Source organism: Hordeum vulgare, chromosome 1H (assembly GCF_904849725.1).
Source record: "Hordeum vulgare subsp. vulgare chromosome 1H, MorexV3_pseudomolecules_assembly, whole genome shotgun sequence".
Classification (NCBI taxonomy): domain Eukaryota; kingdom Viridiplantae; phylum Streptophyta; class Magnoliopsida; order Poales; family Poaceae; genus Hordeum; species Hordeum vulgare.
The window spans coordinates 365,021,505-365,044,984 of NC_058518.1; positions in this window are offsets into that span (position 1 = coordinate 365,021,505).

Here is a 23,480-nt window from a genome sequence, read left to right on the forward strand (position 1 = left end):
CTTGAAGGGATTGACAACCCCTTTATAGCGTTCGGTGCAAGCTCTTTTGTGTTTGTGCAGGTACTCTAGACTTGACGAGATTCTCCTACTGGATTGATACCTTGGTTCTCAAACTGAGGGAAATACTTACTGCTCCTGTGCTGCATCACCCTTTCCTCTTCAAGGGAAAAACCAACGCAAGGTCCAGAGACGACAGAAGATCTCTGTCATCGTAGCAGTACTCCTAATGAGGATACCACATCCCATCAAAACACTTTCGTAGAATTGTGTGATATGCAATAGAAGAAAGATGTGGACAATGATATTGTGAAGTTGAAATTATTTCCGTTCTCTTTGCATGATTGTGCTAAAATTATGTTTTCTTGTTTTCCACAAAATAGTATCGATTCTTGGAACAAGTGCAAATATGCTTTTATCATGAAGTATTTTCCTCCCGCGAGAATTATTTCTCTTAGAAATCAGATTATGAGTTTTAAACAACTTGAGCATGAGTATGTTTCCCAATCTTGGGAAAGGGTGAAATCGATGATAAGAAATTGCCCAACTCATGGTTTGAATTTTTGGATGATCATACAAATTCTTTATGCATGATTGAATTTTGTTTCTAGAAATCTTTTTTATTCTACTGCGGGAGGTACTTTGGATTATGCTACTAAATTGCTTGATAATATTATGGCTAATTATTCACAATGGCATACTCAAAGAGCTCCTACTAGTAAAAAAGTTAATTCCATTGAAGAAATTAATGCTTTGAGTGATAAAGTTGATGCTCTTATGAAATTGGTTGCTAGTAAACATGCTCCTATTGATCCTAATGATGTACCTTTGTCTACTTTGAATTCGAAAAATAATGATCACGTAGATGTGATCTCGCAAAACAACTTTAATAATAATGCTTATAGGAGCAATTTTAATACTAGGTCGTATCCTCGAAGTTCTTCAAATAATTATGATAGTTCCTATGGTAATTATTATAATAATAATGCTAGGATACCCTCTTATCTAGAGATTAATGTTAAGGAATTTATCAATGCGCAAAAATATTTCAATACCACGTTAGGAGAAAACTTGAATAAGATTGATGATATATCTAGAAGCTTTGATAGAATTTCGAATGATGTAGAAAATCTCAAGAATATTTTTTCCCTAAGGTTGATATTAATGAATAAATTAAGGCTTTATATGTTTTCGTAGATGAAAGTAAGAAAAGAACCGCTATGCTTAGAGCTAAAGCAGAATATATAGAAAGAGTATTTCGCGATTGCTTTCATAAAAAATGTTGAAGAGATTAAAATGATTGGTCTTTCTTCTACTAATTCCTTGTTTAGTAATGTTAAAATTACTCATGGGGGAACTAAAGAATATTCAGCTTTTTATAGAAGGCGTTCCCATGATTTGGAGGGTGAAAACCTTTTTGAAAAAAAATGATAAAAGTGGGATTGAAGAGGTCAAAACTTTAGCTAGTGATGCACCCACTATTTCATATTACATAAACTTTAATTTTGACTGTTGTACTTTTGTTGAGTACATTTCAATGTTACAATCCATGATAAATTCACCCAATGCCTATGAACAAAACAAAGCTTTTACTAAACATATTTTGGATGAGGTGACAAAATCTTTGGAAGAAAAGTTAGAACTATAGGTTTCAATCCTAGAAAATTATATGATGAATGGGAACCCACCATTAAGATCAAGATTTAAAAAAATTGAGTGCTATGCTTTATGCTATCTGGGTGCTAGTGTTTCCACAATTCCAAAATCTTTTTGTGATGTGCTTGGTCTTACCAATACTGAAGAATGTTCTCTCAATTTGCACTTGGCGGATTCTACTACTAAAAAGCCTATGGGAAGAATTAATGATGTTATTATTATTTAAAATAGAAATTATGTGCCCATAGATTTTATTTTTCTTGATATTGATTGCAATCCGTCTTGTCCAATAATTCTTGGTAGACCGTTCTTGCGTACTATAGGGGTCGTGATTGATACAAACGAAGGGAATATTAAATTTCAGTTTCCACTAATAAAAGGCATGGAATAATTCCCTAGAACTAATATTAAACTACCATATGACTCAATCATGAGGGAAACCTATGGATCAATCCCTAAAGATGACAATACTTGAATCTATGATTTATGCCTAGCTAGGGGCGTAAAACGATAGCACTTGTTGGGAGGAAACCCAATGAATACAATTTAATTTTCAATTTTGTTCTCTGTTCTTGAGTGTTTCAAAAGTTGTGATACTTTCATGATTGTTTATTTTATGTTTTAATTAGTGTTTGTGCCAAGTAAATCCTTTAGGATCATGTCGGGTGATATTTGCTTTGATCTTGTTGGAAAACAGAAACTTTTGCGTCCAGTAGCAAAAATTCTAAAAATCACAGAAGATTGAAATGTGTATGAATTTTTTACACAAGATTTATGTACAAATTCCCCACGTTGTGCTAAGTTTTAATAATTTTTAGAGTTACAAAAGTATGTGTAAAATTCGAGTCTTTACATATAGTTATGTTTTTGACAGATTCTGTTTTTCGTTGCGTTGTATGCTTATTTTGATGATTCTATGATTTGTATTGGGGGGGGGGGGTATAAGCCATCGTAAAGTTACAATATAGTAGGTATAATGCAAAAACAAAATTGGGATGGGTTTTAAACAATACCTAAAGTAAAGTTTGATTTTCTTATACTAACGGATCTCAGAAAAGTTTTGTTGAGTTTTGTGTGATTGAAGTTTTCAAGTTTTGGGTGAGATCACGATGGATGAAGGAATAAGGAGTGATAAAAAGCCTCAACTTGGGGATGCCCCATGGCACCCCAAGGTAATATCCAAAGAGTACCAAGCAACTAAGCTTGGGGATGCCCCGGAAGGCATCCCCTCTTTCTTCTAACAACCATAAGTAATTTTACTTGGAGCTATATTTTTATTCGTCACATATTATGAGTTTTCCTTGGGGCGTCTTGTATTATAAGAGTCTTTGATTTCTTTTCTCATTAGTTTCTCATAATAAACCTTGCTGGACACACCCTGATACGTCTCCAACATATCGATAATTTATGAAGTATTCATGCCATGTTTGCCTATGTTTACAATACTTTTATATGGTTTTGATGCACTTTATATGACTTATTTAGAACTTATCTGGACTAACGTTGTTTTCAGCACAACTACCGTGGTGTTGTTTTTTGTGCAGAAATAAAAGTTCTCCAAATACAATTAAACTTTTTGAAGATTTGTTTGGGACAAAAGAGGCACTAGAAGCTTCGTTGGAGGACCAGAATATAAGGGAGGTGGCCACTAACCACCAGGCCACGCCAGCCCCCACCCAGGCGCGCCCTCGTACCTAGTGGGCACCTCGTGCACCATCTTGGCATGATTCCAACACCCCCAAAATCCTATAAATACAAAACAAAACCAGAAATAACCCTAGATAACAAGTTCCACCGCTGGAGCTCTTTGTATCAATGAAAAAACTAATTTGGAGATAAAACAGTAGCGAAAAAAGGAGAGAACCAGAGAAAGAGAGAGATCCAATCTCGGAGGGGCTCTCGCCCCTTCGGGGGCCATGAAGGCCAAGGACCAGGGGGGAGAACCTCTCCCCATCTTTCAATGGGCCATAGATGAGGATGCCTAAGGGGATACTCTCTCCCCCTCTCTTCCGATGGCGCCGGAGTGCCGCCGGGGGAACCATTGCCGCGGTGATCGTCTTCATCAACATCATTATCTTTATCGCATTCCACATGTCTTTTCAGTGGTCCATTCTCCCGCACCCTGCTGTAATCCCCTACTTGAGCATGGTGTTTTATGCCACATATTATTAATCAATGATTGATTACCATCATATGATGTTTGAGTAGATCTATGTTGTCCTTTGGGTTGACTGATGATCTTGATTGGTTTGAGTGCATATTTTATTTTTGTGTTGTCCAAATGTTCTTTCCGTGAGGCACACACGTGAAAGATACACATTGTAGGTGTTACAATATGTTCATGATTCACTTATAGTGGGTGGCGAGAGTGACAGAAACTTACACCCGAGTAAGGGAGTTGTGCGTGTATGGGGGTAAAGAGGACTTGATGTTTAATGTTATGGTTGGGTTTACCTTACTGATTTCTAGTAGTTGCAAATGCTTGCTAGAGGTACAATCATAAGTTCATATGATCCAGGTACGGAAAGTATGTTAGCTCATGCCTCTCCCTCATGTAAAATTGCAAGAATAATTACCGATCTTGTTATCAATTGCCTAGGATGATTCTGCATACCATACCATCATTATTCCACACTCGCTATTTGTAAGATATTGTAGTATATTCTAACTCTATTTAATGCAGGAACTAATTTCATATTTTAGTTCTCCAATATCATGAAAATCTATTCTCTTTATACCCACAACGCAATTTTATTTCTCGTTACTAGACAGAAGCAAACACTTGGTGTACGTAGAGTCGTATTGGTGGCAGATAGGACTTGAGAGAATATTTATCTTACCTTTAGCTCCTTGTGGGTTCAACACTCCATATTTACCACTTCCATACTTGGGAATTTCTACGATGATTGCTTGTACTTGGGGATTATCACACCCATTTGAGAGAGCCAAATTATGCTATGATTTGTCGCAATCGCTCTTTATGCTTCACTTAAACTTTTTAGAGCCATGGAATTGCTCTAGTGCTTCACTTATATCTTTTTCAACATGGTGGTGCTGTTATTTTTAAGAATTGTTCTCTCATGCTTCACTTATATTATTTTGAGAGTTATTAGAAACTTTGAAGAAATCCTCTCTTGCTTCACTTATATTATTTTGAGAGCTGGAAATTTTAAAGAAACTTGTGCTCTCGTTCTTCACTTAAATTTCTTTGAGAGATTGTTATTTGCAATGGAAATTTGCTTTAAATGAAATTAGTCCCAAAGTGATAGATATCCTGGAAAGATATAATAAAAACATTCATGAGGATCATCTTATGTTAAACTTGCTTCTTTGGAATAGTTTTAAGATATGAAGATAGTGATATGTGAGTTATGTTCATGAGTAATTATGCTTTAGTAAGAATATTGTTGTTAAGGTTTGTGATTCCCTATCCATGCACAGGAATACAATAATTGTGCTATGAAATTACATCCTACTTGTGTTGCATTATTCGATGTTAGTTATGTTTAATGTTCGGTTATGATGGTTTTCGTTCCTTGGTTGGGCGCTTCTCAATCTATTTGCTAGCCTTCACGTGTACTAAGCGGGAATACTGCTTGTGCATCCAAATCCTAAACCCAAAGTTGTGCCAAATGAGTCCACCATACCTACCCATATGTGGTATTTCAACTTTGTTCTAAGTAAATTTGAGAGTGCCAACTCTAATGTTCCAAATAAATTCCTGTTTTGTGTGCCCGTATCGCCGATGAAGCGGCGAGGGGTGGACGGTATCTTCCATGTTAAATAGGTTATTCTCAAGATGAGTGTTTATTCACTTGTCATTGCACGAGAGTAAGGAAGCAATAGGGATGCCCATTCCCGAAATGCAAAGAAAAATTATTTTTATGCTGTCAAATAGTAAATTCCTTACAAAGTGTTGGTATGGATGGTACCTGTGGATGCGGCTAGCCGTGGAACGTGAAAGAATAGTGGAAAAAGGAACAAACTTTATTTTCAGTTTGGAACCTCTTATGATTTGTTTAGCATGGAAGATATTGGGAACTCGTAGTCATTTTTGTTGACAGGAAAAGCATACCACCCAAAATATTTTATCTCTAAATTTTACACTTTGAACTCGGGCACCTCTACAAATCTGTGCTTCCCTATGCGAAGGGCCTATCTATTTAATTTATGCAATTTTTATGAATTTAAGTCTCCATCTTCTCTTATGAAGCACCAACTAAGGAACACTATTATCATACTTGAGTATTTGATGTAGCTAATATTTGGGTGTGTTGCATGAACAGATCAATGACGGAGCATGATGGGCTAGGAATAGCGTTCTTTAGCATTGATATTTTAAAAGACTTGGTTGCTTGTTGATATGCTTGAGTATTGACGTTTTCATGTCAAATTATAGACTATTGCTTTGCATCATCTACAAGTTCATGTGTCCATGCTTAAAATAAATGAATATGATGAACATGTTAGGCAGCATTCCACATCAAAAATTCTGTTTTTATCATTTACCTACTCGAGGATGAGCGGGAGTTAAGCTTGGGGATGCTGATACGTCTCCAACGTATCTACTCCCTCCGTTCCTAAATATAAGGTGTATTGGTTTTACAAAAAGTCAAACGTTCTCTATGTAAATATTTGAAATATCTAATACATAAAATATAAAAATATATTTCATGCTGAATCTAGTGATAATGATTTGGTATTCTAGGTATTGATATTTTTGTCTATAAACTTGGTCAAAGTTAGAGAAGTTTGACTTTTTGAAAAAATAATACACACCTGGTATTTAGGAACGGAGGGAGTATATATTTTGATTGTTCGATGCTGTTATATTATCATTCTTGGATGTTTTATGATCATTTTATAGCAACTTTATATCATTTTCTGGGACTAACCTATTGACATAGTGCCCAGTGCGAGTTGCTATTTTTTTTGCTATTTTTTCCTTTGCAGAAAATCAATAAAAATGAAGTCCAAATGCCATGAAACTTTCTGGAGATTGATTTGGACTAGAAGGAAACTTGAGGACCAAGGATGATCAGCATGGGAGGTCCACACGGCCCACTAGGCACCAGGGTGCGCCTTGGGCCCGTGGCGCAGCCTCTTGGGTAGTGGTGTCCACAGGCACCTCCTCCACCGCCTGTGAGCTCTATAAATACCGCAATATGCAAAAAACCCTAGAAGAGAGGACAAAACATCTTTTCAGCCGCCGCAAGTTCCAGAAGCCACGAAATCCAATCTAGAGCTCATTCGGAGAGGAACACGATCACGGAGGGGTTCATCATCCTCATTGGTGCTCCTTTCATGATGCGTGAGTAGTTCATATCAGACCTACGGGTCCGTAGGCAGTAGCTAGATGGCCTTCTCTCTCATGTTGCTTCTCAATACAATGGTCTCTTGGAGATCTATTAGATGTAACTCTATCTTTTTCGGTGTGTTTGTTGGGATCCAATGAACTGTGAGTTTATGATCAGGTCTATGAAATTATATCCATGCTGGATTTTTATAGCCTCGTATTTCTTCTCTGATATTTGGGTTTTGTTTGGCCAACTTGATCTTTTTATCTTGTAATGGGAAGAGGTGCTTTGTGATGGGTTCGATCTTGTGGTGCTCAATCTCAGTGACAGAAAGAGACATGACACGCATGTATCATTGCTATTAAGGATAAAGCGATGGGATATATTCCTACATGAATAGATATTGTCTACATCATGTCATCGTTCTTAAAGCATTACTACATTTCTCCATGAACTTAATACACTAGATGCATGCTGGATAGCGGTCGATGTGTGGAGTAATAGAAGTAGATGCACGCAGAAGTTGGTATAGTTTTCTTGCACGTGATGCCTATATGCATGATCATTGTTTTGGACTCGTCATAATTATTCTCTCTTCTAACAATTTCCCAACGGTAATTTATCTACCCACCGTTTGCTATTTTCTCGAGAGAAGCCACTAGTGAAACCTACGGCACCGGGGTCTATTTTACATCGTCTATTTGCAATCTCTACTTTGCTATTCGCGTTTCCATTTTATTTTCTCTTTTATTTTCAGATCTATATTATCAAAAAATGCATAGCTGTGTTTTATTTACCATCACTTTATTTGCATCTATCAGTCTACCCTTTTTCATTTTTATTTTACCCATGAGGGATTGACAACCCCTACACGCGTTGGGTTGCGAGGATTTGTCATTTGTGTGCAGATACCGCTTACATAGTCTTGTGTATCTTCCTACTAGATTTATAACTTGGTTTCATAACTGAGGGAAATAATTGTCGTTGTTGTGCTACATCACCCTTTAAACTTGAAGGGAAACCAACACAATCAGCGGGGAGTCACAACGGGGCAGGATTTCATCCAACCTCCAACAAAATACAGCTCGGATAAGGGGCGCCGCTCACCTAAGGTGCTTCACAGATGAGGTGATGCAGCACCAATTCCCCAAAGGGTTTAAACCCGTAAATATAAATCAATATGATTGGATAACAGACCCGGGCGTATGGATTGAGGGTTTCCTTCTCCACATTCACATGGTTCACGGGACAACCTCCACTCCATCAAGTACCTACCATTAAAGCTCAAAGGGCCAACAAGGCATTGGTTGAACAACCTCCTCAACTTCATTGGGAGCTGGGATGAGCTCGAAGATGCTTTGTGAGAAAATTTCAAGGCACTTGTGTCCGACCGCCTGGGTCCGATGACTTGAGCCACATCATTCAACAAGCCAATGAATCATCCCGGCAATTCTAGAATCGATTCCTCACTAAGAAAAATCAAATTGTTGATTGTTCGGACGTCGAGACATTAGCTTCTTTCTAAAACAATATACAAGACAAATGGTTATCCCAGATGCTCAGATAGGAGAGACCGAGGACAATGGCAGTCCTTACCTCGCTCATGACCCGCTTTTGTGCGGGTGAGGAAACTTGGCAAGCCCATCGGGACAACCCCCCTGCAAATCCTGGCCCTTCTACAGTCCGGGATGGCAATGGAAAGCCATGGCGCAACAAGAACAAGCATCAACACAACACTGGGGAAGCCGATGACACGACTGTTAATGCCGGATTCAGGAACTCCAGGTCTGCACCAAGGAAGAAACCTTCTAAAGGAAATCTGGATGGGCCGACCATGCTGGACAAAATACTTGACAGGTCGTGCCAGATCCACGACACCCAGAATAAACCCGCTACTCACATCAACCATAATTGTTGGGTGATCAAACAGACGAGCAAAAAACATAGCCGAGGACCAGGACAAGAGCCCCCGCAACAAGGACGATGAGGACCCTCATTGGCCGAACAACGGAGGCCAAAAGCAATTTCCTCCTGAAGTGAAGACCATGAACATGATCTATGTCACGCACATACCAAAAAAGGAGAGGAAACGGGCACTTCGGGGCGTATACACCATAGAGCTAGTAGCCCTGAAGTACAACCCATGGCATGCATGTGCAATCACTTACGACTGCATGGATCACCCAATCAGTATTCGCCACGGGGGTTCAGCGGCTTGGTGCTCGACCCCATCGTTGATGGGTATCATCTCACTCAAGTCCTCATGGACGGAGGCAGCAACCTCAATCTAATTTATGTACACACTATGAGAAAAATGGGTATTGATCCGTCAAGAAGGAAACCCAGCAACATCGCCTTGAAAGGAGTAACTCCTGGCGTCGAGGCCCGCTGCTCGGGCACCATAACTCTGGAAGTAGTGTTTGGTTTGCCTGACAACTTTCGCAACGAAGACTTGATCTTCGACATTGCTGCCTTCTGGAGCGGGTACCATGCACTCCTCGGTCGTACAATGTTCACTTGCCTTAATGTTGTTCCCCACTATGCATACCTAAATTTGAAGATGCCAGGACCTCTAGGTGTCATTACCGTCAATGGTAACACTATGCAATCTCTTCGAACAGAGGAACACATTGTGGCTCTGGTAGCCGAAATACAGGCTCGAGACACGACTCTAAAGTCATAGCTAATCGTTAAGGAGCACAAACAAGCTCGCGCTCTACCGCAGTTCTCGACCACCTCACATGATCAAACTAAATAGGGATACACTTCCCGCAGTAGCACCTCGCCAGCAGCAAAATACATGCCTCGAAGGCACAATTTTGCACTTAAGATACCATAGGTATCTGTGGGGACTGATTCCACAAGACCTTGTGTTCGGCTAAACCGAACTATGGTCATGACCGTCCTCAGACAAATGCAGGCACTGTAAAGGACCAACTTTGCGTCAAGCTACTCACACCTTGGTGGCTTCTCAAGACCACTTTTATTCAAGGACCACTCACCGACATTCCCCCCTTTCAAGGAGTACTCCGTGAGGAGTGAATGTGCACACGTGCAGCAGGTCATCATAAGGGACATCAACCCACCTATAAAAAACCCTGTGTAAACCTTTACCGTGTAAACTTTTTATTTTCCTATCTAATAGATAGTTGCTTGATGAATTCGTATTGTACGGATACGAGTTAAGTAGAAAAAAGGAATATCCTTTATGGTTCATTAGCTCTGCTATATCTTTTTTCTTCCTCCTTATTTTCTGAACTCTTTCTCAAACACCAACACAAGCCTATTTTTATGCACATGTGTTAGAGCATATTTCTCCATATGTGGTTTTTGTAATTGATGACAATCCCTATGGACTAATGTTTGCCTTAAGTTATATTCGAAGGATTTGTTCATAGGCACTTCTTGAAGTCCATCTGTTGGTTTTAAGGAGTTTATATGATGACCAAGGGGGTATTGAAAGTATTATCCAAAGATTGGTCATAAATACACAAGGTTGATCAAGACTAAGCAGAGAGTAAATCAAGATGATCAACACAAAAAGCGTACAAGATGTACCGAGAAGGATCAAGTGACCCCATGGTATGGTAAGCATTGTCCATAACGCTTTTGTGTACTAACCCATGTCTTCGTGAGAGTTCTATGTGGAGTTGGGTGTGTTTCCATGGGTTTGAGTCAAGAGGAAGATCTCATTCAACCTATGAAGGATGACATCAAGTGTTGATTGTCATTAAGATTGCGGTGTGCAAGTTCAAGTGGAGCATCACGAAGATATCATGCTTGAAGCTTGCCGTCCATTGTGGTTGCAGTGGACTTGTGAAGAATGTGCTGAAGAGTGGCTCACCCATAGTGAGTATGAGGGAGCAATCAAGAAAGGTGGTCCATCTTGAGGAAGCCAAGATCATCATCATCTAGCTCAAGAGGACTAGGTGCAAGGTATAGGTTTTCCTTGATAGATTTTTCTATTGTAGGATAGTTTGCCGTACTGTCAAGGGGGGCTCTCAAGTGAGTAGCTTGATCGTATCATTTGTTGAGAGCTCAAACCATTTGCATCCTTGCATCATATCTTGGTTCTTGTTTGATGTTTCTCCTTGTGAGTTTTAGAGCTTACGGTGATCTTCATGACAAGCTCGAGTTCATCGAAAACGGAGTCCATATGCATCTTCTATGATGTTTTTGATGTTGGAAGTTTTTGCCGGTTCTCATTGTTCAAGAATTCATCCGACTAATCAGTTACTGGGCCAGTTAATCGCTACTCATTGGGTGGCCGATTCGAATAACAACTATTCATCGCGTTAACTTGTCGGGCCGATTAAATGGCTTGTCAGGCCGATTAAATGGCATGTTAGACCGATTAATAGGTTGTCAGGCCGATTAATCTTAGTTGGCCTACTAACTCGTGGGCCAAAAAGGGCTAATTTTTGGCATGTAACCTCTCCCATCCTCCTCTCACTCCTCAATAGCTAGGATTTGATCAAACAATACACTATTATGATGTATTGCATAGCTGAGAGGATGAGAGTAGGGTATAATACATAAAAACTAGAATATGTTCACGGGTTCATATTTAATCTACCGATTAATGGTCGGCCGATTAATCCAGTTAATAGGATGATTCACCGATTAATCTCTACTCCCAAGCTGACCGAGCAGCTACCAGTTACCAATTTCCTTAAAAATGCTTCATTCATAGGGGTATCTCATCTCTATATCATTGACATTCTCATAACTACATGTTCTTAAGATTTTATGTCGCTTTTGGATAGCTATTGTGGTCTTGAATTCAACAAGCTTGAGTTTGCTCGATTCGGACTTCGTATGCGAAAGTGATGTTAGTTTCAGTATCCAGCGGTAGTACCGCTCCTGGTGCCAGCGGTAGTACCACCCCTCGAGCGGTAGTAATTTTTTAGTACCGCTCCCAGGCGATAGTGTTGGAATTATGCCCTAGAGGCAATGATAAATAAGTTATTATTATAATTCATGTATCAAGATAATCGTTTATTATCCATGCTATAATTGTGTTGAATGAAGACTTAGATACATGTGTGGATACATAGACAAAACACTGTCCCTAGCAAGCCTCTAAGTTGGCTAGCCAGTTGATAAAGGATAGTCAAGGTCTTCTGACTATGTACAAGGTGTTGTTGCTTGATAACTGGATCACATCATTGGGTGAATCATGTGATGGACTAGACCCAAACTAATGAACGTAGCATGTTGATCGTGTCATTTTGTTGCTATTGTTTTCTGCGTGCCAAGTATTTATTCCTATGACCATGAGATCATATAACTCACTGGCACCGGAGGAATGCCTTGTGTGTATCAAACGTCACAACGTAACTGGGTGACTATAAAGATGCTCTACATGTATCTCCAAAGGTGCCCGTTGAGTTAGTATGGATCAATACTGGGATTTGTCACTCCGTGTGACGGAGAGGTATCTCGGGCCCACTCGGTAATACAACATCACACACAAGCCTTGCAAGCAATGTGACTTAGTGTAAGTCATCGGATCTTGTATTACGGAACACGTAAAGAGACATACCAGTAAACGAGATTGAAATAGGTATGCGGATACTGACGATCGAATCACGGGCAAGTAACATACCGAAGGACAAAGGGAATGACATACGGGATTATATGAATCCTTAGCACTGAGGTTCAATAGATAAGATCTTCGTAGAATATGTAGGATCCAATATGGGCATCCAGGTCCCTCTATTGGATATTGACCGAGGAGTCCCTCGGGTCATGTCTACATAGTTCTCGAACCCACAGGGTCTGCACACTTAAGGTTCGACGATGTTTTATGCGTATTTGAGTTATATGGTTAGTTACCGAATGTTGTTTGGAGTCCCGGATGAGATCACGGACGTCACGAGGGTTTTCAGAATGGTCCGGAAACGAAGATTGATATATAGGATGACCTCATTTGATTACCGAAAGTTTTCGGACATTACCGGGAATGTACCGGGAGTGACGATTGGGTTCCGGATGTTCATCGGGGGGTCCAGACCACCCGGGGGAAGCCCATAGGCCTTAGGGGTGCCGCACCAGCCCTTAGTGGGCTGGTGGGACAGCCCAAGAGGCCCTATGCGCAGGAGATAAAGAAATCAAAGAGAAAAAAAAGGGGGAAGTGGGAAGGAAGGGAAGGACTCCACCTTCCAATCCTAGTTGGACTAGGTTTGGAGGTGGACTCTTCCACCCCTAGTTCGGCCAACCCCTTGGGGCTCTCTTGGCCTCAAGGCAGGTCCCTCCCCCTCCCTCCTATATATACTGAGGTATTAGGGCTGATTTGAGACAACTTTGCCACGGTAGCCCGACCACATACCTCCACGGTTTTTCCTCTAGATCGTATTTCTACGGCGCTCGGGCGGAGCCCTACTGAGATAGATCACCACCAACCTCCGGAGCATCGTCACGCTGCCGGACAACTCATCTACCTATCTGTCTCTCTTGCTGGATCAAGAAGACCGAGATCATCATCGAGCTGTACGTGTGCTGAACGCGGAGGTGCCGTCCGTTCGGCACTAGATCAGAGCGGATCGTGGGACAGATCGCGGGACGGTTTGCGGGGCGGATCGAGGGACGTGAGTATGTTCCACTACATCAACCGCGTTTCTTAGCGCTTCCTGCTGTGTGATCTACAAGGGTACGTAGATCCAAATCCCCCCTCGTAGATGGACATCACCATGATAGGTCTTCGTGCGCGTAGGAAATTTTTTGTTTCCCATGCGGCGTTCCCCGAAAGTGGCATCATGAGCTAGTTTCATGCGTAGATGTCATCTTGAGTAGAACAAAAAAGTTTTTGTGGGCTATGATGTGCGATTTGCTGCCCTCCTTAGTCTTTTCTTGATTCCGCGGTATTGTTAGATCGAAGCGGCTCGGACCGACATTACTTACGCTTACGAGAGACTGGTTTCATCGCTACGAGCAACCCCGTTGCTCAAAGATGACTGGCGACTGTCGGTTTCTCCAACTTTAGTTGAATCGGATTTGACCGAGGAGGTCCTTGGAGAGAGGTTAAATAGAAATTCATACATCCCCGTTGTGGTGTTTGCGTAAGTAAGATGCGATCCTACTAGATACCCATAGCCACCACGTAAAACATGCAACAACAATTAGAGGACGTCTAACTTGTTTTTGCAGGGTATGCTTGTGATGTGATATGGCCAACGATGTGGTGTGATATATTGGATGTGTGAGATGATCATGTTGTAATAGTTAATATCGACTTGCACGTCGATGGTACGGCAACCGGCAGGAGCCATAGGGTTGTCTTTAAACTAATGTTTGTGCTTGCAGATGTGTTTAGTACATTGCTAGGACGTAGCTTTAGTAGTAATAGCATGAGTAGCACGACAACCCCGATGGCGACACGTTTATGGAGATCATGGTGTGGCGTCGGTGACAAGAAGATCGTGCCAGTGCTTTGGTGATGGAGATCAAGAAGCACATGATGATGGCCATATCATGTCACTTATGAATTGCATGTGATGTTAATCCTTTTATGCACCTTATTTTGCTTAGAACGACGATAGCATTATGAGGTGATCTCTCACTAAAATTTCAAGACGAAATTGTGTTCTCCCCGACTATGCACCGTTGCTACAGTTCGTCGTTTCGAGACACCACATGATGATCGGGTGTGATTGACTCAACGTTCACATACAACGGGTGCAAAACAGTTGCACACGCGGAACACTCAGGTTAAGCTTGACGAGCCTAGCATGTACAGACATGGCCTCGGAACACATGAGACCGAAAGGTCAATCATGAATCGTATAGTGAACATGTGCTCAAAATGTCTGGGGTACTCAAACCGTCTAGCTGAGCTGGGGATTAAACTCCCGCAACAGGCTATCACTGACAGAATTCTTCAATCACTGCCACCAAGCTATAAGGGCTTTGTGTTGAACTATAACATGCAAGGGATGAACAAGTCACCCGGTGAGTTATTCGCGATGCTGAAAGTCGCAGAGTCAGAACTCTGTAAAGAGCATCAAGTGTTGATGGTGAATAAGACCACTAATTTCAAGAGAAACGGCAAAGGAAAGAATGGTAACTCAAAGCAGAGCAGCAAGCTTGTTGCCAATACGACGAAGAAGCCCAAAGCTGGACCTAAGCTTGAAACGGAGTGCTATTATTGCAAGGGTATGGGTCACTGGAAGCGCAACTCCCCCAAGTATCTGGCTGATAAGAAGGCGGCCGAGGAAAAATCAGGTATATTCGATATACATGTTATTGATGTGTACTTAACCAGCTCTCGTAGTAGTGCCTGGGTATTTGATACCGGTTCTGTTGCTCATATTTGCAACTTGAAACAGGAACTGCGGAATAAGCGAAGGCTGGCGAAGGATGAAGTGACGATGCGCGTGGGAAATGGTTTCAAGGTTGATGCAGTCGACGTCGGCACAGTTTCACTTCAGTTACCATCAGGATTAGTTATGAACTTAAATAAATGTTATCTAGTGCCTGCGTTAAGCATGAACATTATATCTGGATCTTGTTTTTTGCGAGACGGTTACTCATTTAAGTTAGTGAATAATGGTTGTTCTATTTCTATGAGTAATATCTTTTATGGCCATGCACCCAATGTGAGAGGATTGTTCATATTGAATCTTGATAGTGATAATACGCATATACATAACATTGAGACCAAAAGAGTTAGAGTTAACAATTATAGCGCCATCTTTTTATGGCACTGCCGCTTAGGTCATATTGGTGTAAAGCGCATGAAGAAACTCCATACCGATGGACTTTTGGAGTCACTTGACTTTGATTCACTTGACACGTGCGAACCATGCCTCATGGGCAAGATGACTAAAACTCCGTTCTCCAGAACAATGGAGTGTGCAAGCGACTTGTTGGAAATCATACATACCGATGTGTGTGGTCCAATGAGTGTGGAGGCACGCGACGGATACCGTTATTTTCTCACCTTCACAGACGATTTGAGTAGATATGGTTATGTCTACTTGATGAAGCACAAGTCTGAAAAATTTGAAAAGTTCAAGCAATTTCAGAGTGAAGTCGAAAATCATCGTAACAAGAAGATCAAGTTCCTACGGTCTGATCGTGGGGGTGAATATCTGATTTTCGAGTTTGGTGCTCACTTAAGACAATGTGGAATTGATTCACAGTTGACACCGCCTGGAACACCACAACGTAATGGTGTGTCCGAACCTCGTAATCGTACTTTATTAGAGATGGTGCGATCTATGATGTCTCTTACCGATTTGCCATTATCGTTTTGGGGTTATGCATTAGAAACAGCTGGATTCACTTTAAATAGGGCACAATCGAAATCTATTGAGACGACACCATATCAGCTGTGGTATGGCAAAAGACCAAAGTTGTTGTTTCTTAAAGTTTGGGGATGTGATGCTTATGTCAAAAATCTTCAGCCTGAAAAGCTGGAACCCAAAGCGGAAAAGTGCGTCTTCATAGGTTACCCAAAAGAGACAGTTGGGTATACCTTCTATCTCAAATCCGAGGGCAAAGTGTTTTTGCTAAGAACGGTGCTTTTCTCGAGAAGGAGTTTCTCTCGAGAGAATTGAGTGGGAGGAAGATAGAACTTGATGAGGTTGTTGAACCTCTCATCCCTCTGGATGGTGGCGCGGGGCAAGGGGAAACCCATGTCGTTGCGATGCCGGTTGAGGAGGAAGTTAATGATGATGATCATGAAACTCCGTATCAAGTTACTATCGGACCTCGCAGGTCGACGAGACCGCGTACTACTCCAGAGTGGTACGGTAATCCCGTCTTATCAATTATGTTGTTGGACAACAATGAGCCTGCGAATTATGAAGAAGCAATGGTGGGCCGGATTCCAACAAATGGCTGGAGGCCATGAAGTCCGAGATAGGATCTATGTATGAAAAAAAAGTGTGGACTTTGGAAGTACTACCTGAAGGCCGCAAGGCTATTCAGAACAAATGGATCTTTAAGAAGAAGACGGACGCTGACGGTAATGTAACTGTTTATAAAGCTCGACTTGTGGCAAAGGGTTTTTCACAAATTCAAGGAATTGACTACGATGAGACATTCTCACCCGTAGCGATGCTTAAGTCCGTCCGAATCATGTTAGCAATAGCTGCATTTTTCGATTATGAAATCTGGCAGATGGATGTCAAAACAGCGTTCCTTAACGGTTTCCTTAAGGAAGAGTTGTATATGATGCAACCCGAAGGTTTTGTTGATCCTAAAAATGCTAACAAAGTGTGCAAACTCCAGCGATCCATTTATGGACTGGTGCAAGCATCTCAGAGTTGGAATAAACGCTTTGATGAGGTGATCAAAGCATTTGGGTTTATACAGGTGGTTAGAGAATCCTGTATTTACAAGAAAGTGAGTGGGAGCTTTGTGGCATTCCTAATACTATATGTGGATGACATATTATTGATTGGAAACGGCGTGGAGCTTTTGGAGAGCATAAAGGATTACTTGAATAAAAGTTTCTCTATGAAGGACCTAGGAGAAGCTGCTTACATTCTAGGCATAAAGATCTATAGGGATAGATCAAAACGCGTGATAGGACTTTCGCAAAGCACGTACCTTGATAAAGTTTTGAAGAGGTTCAAAATGGAACAGTCCAAGAAGGGGTTCTTGCCAGTTTTACAAGGTACGAGATTGAGTAAGACTCAGTGCCCAGCAACTGATAAAGATAGAGAGCATATGAGTTCCGTCCCCTATGCTTCATCCATAGGTTCTATCATGTATGCAATGTTGTGCCCTAGACCGGACGTTAGCCTGGCCATAAGTATGGCAGGTAGGTTCCAGAGTAAACCAGGAGTGGATCATTGGACGGCGGTCAAGAATATCCTGAAGTACCTGGAAAGGACTAAGGAGATGTTTCTCGTATATGGAGGTGACGAAGAGCTCGCCGTAAAACGTTACGTCGATGCAAGCTTTGACACAGATCCGGACGACTCTAAGTCGCAGACCGGATACGTATTTATTCTTAATGGGGGTGCGGTAAGCTGGTGCAGTTCCAAGCAAAGCATAGTAGCTGATTCTAAATGTGAAGTAGAGTACATGGCTGCCTCGGAGGCAGCTAAGGAGGTTGTCTGGATGAAGCAGTTCATGACGGATCTTGGAGTGGTGCCGAGCGCACTGAATCCAATAACCTTGTTTTGTGACAACACGGGTGCCATTGCCTTAGCAAAGGAACTACGGTTTCACAAGAAGACCAGACACATCAAACGACGCTTCAACCTCATCCGCGACTACGTCGAGGACGAGGACGTGAATATCTGCAAAGTGCACACGGATCTGAATGTGGCAGACCCGCTGACTAAACCTCTTCCACGGGCAAAGCACGATCAACACCAGAACTGTATGGGTGTTAGATTTATTACAATGTAATTCGCATGACGATCTGAGGACTAGATTATTGACTCTAGTGCAAGTGGGAGACTATTGGAATTATGCCCTAGAGGCAATGATAAATAAGTTGTTATTATTATAATTCATGTATCAAGATAATCGTTTATTGTCCATGCTATAATTGTGTTGAATGAAGACTTAGATACATGTGTGGATACATAGACAAAACACTGTCCCTAGCAAGCCTCTAAGTTTGCTAGCCAGTTGATAAAGGATAGTCAAGGTCTTCTGACTATGTGGAAGGTGTTGCTGCTTGATAACTGGATCACATCATTGGGTGAATCATGTGACGGACTAGACCCAAACTAATGAATGTAGCATGTTGATCGTGTCATTTTGTTGCTACTGTTTTCTGCGTGTCAAGTATTTATTCCTATGACCATGAGATCATATAACTCACTGGCACCACAGGAATGCCTTGTGTGTATCAAATGTCACAACATAACTAGGTGACTATAAAGATGCTCTACAGGTATCTCCGAAGGTGCTCGTTGAGTTAGTATGGATCAAGAATGGCATTTGTCACTTCGTGTGACGGAGAGGTATCTCGGGGCCCACTCGGTAATACAACATCACACACAAGCCTTGCAAGCAATGTGACTTAGTGTAAGTCACCGGATCTTGTATTACGGAACACGTAAAGAGACTTACCAGTAAACGAGATTGAAATAGGTATGCGGATACTGACGATCGAATCTCGGGCAAGTAACACACCGAAGGACAAAGGGAATGACATACGAGATTATATGAATCCTTGGCACTGAGGTTCAATCGATAAGATCTTCGTAGAATATGTAGGATCCAATATGGGCATCCAGGTCCCTCTATTGGATATTGACCGAGGAGTCCCTCGGGTCATGTCTACATAGTTCTCGAACCCGCAGGGTCTGCACGCTTAAGGTTCGGCGATGTTTTATGCGTATTTGAGTTATATGGTTAGTTACCGAATGTTGTTCGGAGTCCCGGATGAGATCACGGACATCACGAGGGTTTCCGTAATGGTCCGGAAACGAAGATTGATATATAGGATGACCTGATTTGATTACCGGAAAGTTCTCTAACATTGCCGGGAATGTACCGGGAGTGACGAATGGGTTCCGGATGTTCATCGGGGGGGCCAGACCACCCGGGGGAAGCCCATAGGCCTTAGGGGTGCCGCACCAGCCCTTAGTGGGCTGGTGGGACAGCCCAAGAGGCCCTATGCGCAGGAGATAAAGAAATCAAAGAGAAAAAAAAGGGGGAAGTGGGAAGGAAGGGAAGGACTCCACCTTCCAATCCTAGTTGGACTAGGTTTGGAGGTGGACTCCTCCACCCCTAGTTCGGCCGACCCCTTGGGGCTCTCCTGAGCCTCAAGGCAGGTCCCTCCCCCTCCCTCCTATATATACTGAGGTATTAGGGCTGATTTGAGACAACTTTACCACGGCAGCCCGACCACATACCTCCACGGTTTTTCCTCTAGATCGTATTTCTGCGGAGCTCGGGCGGAGCCCTACTGAGATAGATCACCACCAACCTCCGGAGCACCGTCACGCTGCCCGAGAACTCATCTAACTCTCTGTCTCTCTTGCTGGATCAAGAAGACCAAGATCATCATCGAGCTGTACGTGTGCTGAACACGGAGGTGTCGTCCGTTCGGCACTAGATCGGAGCGCATCGTGGGACTGATCGCGGGACGGTTCGCGGGGCGGATCGAGGGACGTGAGTACGTTCCACTACATCAACCGTGTTTCTTAACGGTTCCTGCTGTGTGATCTATAAGGCTACGTAGATCCAAATCCCCTTTCGTAGATGGACATCACCATGATAGGTCTTCGTGCGCGTAGGAAATTTTTTGTTTCCCATGCGACGTTCCCCAACAGATAGTACCGCTCCCTCAGATGTTCTGGCAGCGGTACTACCGCTCCGGTCGGGCTGTGAGTGGGGGTAACGGTTGGATTCTTTCCCCCACTATATAAAGGAGGTCTTCTTCCGCATTCGACCTTATACATCCATTGAGCTCGTGTTCTTCCCCCATTGTTGACCTTCTTAGAGCTTTCTAACTCTCAATCCCTTTAATGATTCTTGCTAGTTCTTGAGGGAAAAGAGAGAGGAGATCTAGATTGACATCTTCACCAATCACTTTCTCCTCTATGTGAGGGGAACCCCTTGGATCTTGATCTTGGAGTTCTTTGTGAGCTCCTTGTTCTTACTCTCGTATTTCCCCATAGCTTTTGTTTTTGTGGAGGGATTTGAGTGTGAGGGACTTGACCACTTCGTGTGTTCTTGCCATTGCATTAGTTGCATCAGTTTGAGTTCTCCATGGTGATACGTGGAAGTGAGAAGTTGAGAAGCTTATTGCCCTTGGGTACTTGGTACCCCTAGAGATTTTTCTTCGTGGATGCTTTGATGTCCTAGAAGCTTGGTGCTGCCTCGGATCTCAATCATTGTGGTGTAAAGCTCCGGGCAAGCATCGGGGTCTCCAATTAAGTTGTGAAGATTTCCCCGAGCATTTGTGGTCACCTCAAATCCATATGCCATTGTGGTGAAGCTTCGTAGTGTTGTTGGGAGCCTCCAATTAAGTTGTTGAGATTGCCCCAACCTTGTTTCTATGGGTTCGGTGACCGCCCTCAAGGGTCCCTTAGTGGAATCACGACATCTTGCATTGTGCGAGGGCGTGAGGAGATTACGGTGGCCTTAGTGGCATCTTTGGGATCGTTCTGCCTCCACACCGCTCCAAACGGAGATTAGCATCCGCAAGGGTGTGAACTTCAGGATACATCATTGTCTCCGCGTGCATCGGTTATCTCTTACCCGAGCCCTTTACTTCTGCACTTTACTTTGTGATAGCCATATTGTTTCTTGTCACATATCTTGCTATCACTTAGTTGTTTATCTTGCTTAGCATAAGTTGTTGGTGCACATAGGTGAGCCTAGTTATTTTAGGTTTTGTGCTTGACAAATTAAATGTTAGTTTTATTCCGCATTTGTTCAAGCCTAAACCGTAATTATTTTAAAGCCTCTATTCACCCTCCCCCCTCTAGGCGACATCCACGTCCTTTCAACATGTTAGATGCTACTCGTTAAATTGATCGGGGACTTGTTAGATTTGCGCTATATGCATCGGTTCCGAATTATGTCTTGGTCCAATAGTTGGGTTGCCCAACTCCTCTACTTACCCCTTTATGCTTCGCTCGTTTGGCTAAAAGGGTAAAGGGAGAACCGCTACGAGTGTACTTCCAACTAGTCTAATTAAGTACCTCAGCGGAGAAAGCCAAAAACTGACTGTCATAATAAGCAAGAACTCACCCGTTATTTGAGGACAAAATTAAGAGCCGCTGGGAGTTCATCGCGCTATGCGGAAGGTTTGGAGTCATACAAACCAAGTGATAATAGTGTTTTTACACCATAGTATATCCGAACACCACGATTTGCAAGGGGGCTCCAATTGGTCCCCGCAATCAAGCTCCTATGGTTAAATGAAAGACTTAAAGCCACATAGTCTAATTGCCTTGTTTTCTCCCGCACTACCGCCCCAAGGCACCAAGATGTTGTCTAAGGTTAACAATGCGGTAGTTGAAAACACCCCTGATAGCATCTGTGAGGGGCTTAAGCCGACTACTGGAAAGTTTTAAGTTTAAAACGACCACACAGGACTTAAAATTAAAAACAAGATAAGACATGGTATACCATGCAAAAGCAAATATCATTTTACCGTACAAAAATTCAATCACTTTTATAGGATAAGGTTTTCATTCAAATATTACATCTTTGGAGCACACACTTCTATAGCCCGAGCACCTTCCATTACATTGGAGAAGTATAGCTCGGGTCGTCTATGTTCTCCACACGGTGGAGGTGCAGTGGACATCTTAGAGGGTTCCACTTTTGGCCAATGCACCATGGTTCTTGCAAAGGCCATCCGAGCTCCCTCGATGCACACAAAGCACTTCATGATGTAAATCTGGGGCGCAGCAGCAGTCAGCTTCTACACCAGGCCAAAATAGTTGTTGGGAGCAGCTCTATCGGCCTTATCCTTATGCAGAGATCCTTCATTGCCGACTCTGCCATCTTGTGTAGCTCCATTAGTTGTTTCATCTGATCAAATACAAGATGGAGTTTCTCGGGGGCTTGGAACTCCTCTCAGAACATCCTTTGCTCGGCTTCACCCTCTCGAGATGCATAATGCTTTGAAGCATCAGTCGCACTGTTCGAGAGATCTGCAAACACATCTGGAGAATGCAACACTCGGGTAAGCAATGCAACCCTTTTTTCATTGAAAATACACTATTGTAAATATCTCTTACCATCTGCAATTTGCTTGATCTGGTGGATCTCCTTCTAATGACCGTGTGCCTCCTTCCGCGCATCTTGAAGTGCGGCGGTTGCCGAGGACATCTCAGAAGAATTTTCTTTATTTTTTTGCTCAAGGACCTCACATTAGTGACGGTGTAGAGCTCTTGCTGCACCTCAGTGAATCTAGCCTCGTGTGTGTCAGTAGCAGACTTGACTGTCAAAAGTTCGATTGCAGCCTATTCGGCAACCACTCTCTGTTCGGCAGCTTCCTGGTTGGCCTTGCACAGTTCGGCTTTGAGGCTCTCAACGTAAGCAACAACAACTATAATTATCATGCAAATAAGTCACTCTTAAGGGCATAAATATTAAACACCTCACTTTTATGTGAAAACTAAATGTTCAAACCTCTTATTGAGGCGGTCATGCTCTTCCTCGGAACTCTTCAGTTTCCGATGCATTTCCGCCAACTCCGTAGAGTTAGGGGCTGTCGTCGAGGTTGAGGCCTCGAGATAGGCATGTTAGACTCTCAAGTTCTTAGATTTTTACTAAATCATTTGCTAGGCGGTTTTTTCTCATCCTACCAGAGTCTTGGGGGCTACGCTAAAATTTCTTTTTACAAGGATGTTTTCCGAACTACTTTGACCCCGCATGAGTTTTTTTACTCACACAAGGTTGGGGGTCTACTCAGCATAGGGATTTTCTTACAAACATTATATCAAACACAATTACTTTGTGAGGAAAATAAAAGAGTGTGTGGATTACCTTGAAGCCTGCCAACAAGCCGTCGTAAGCCTCTTTCAAACCGCTGTCAATGGACTGAATACTTTTCAATACTGTGCTTAGATGAGTGTGGTGCTGTTCGGGGATGGA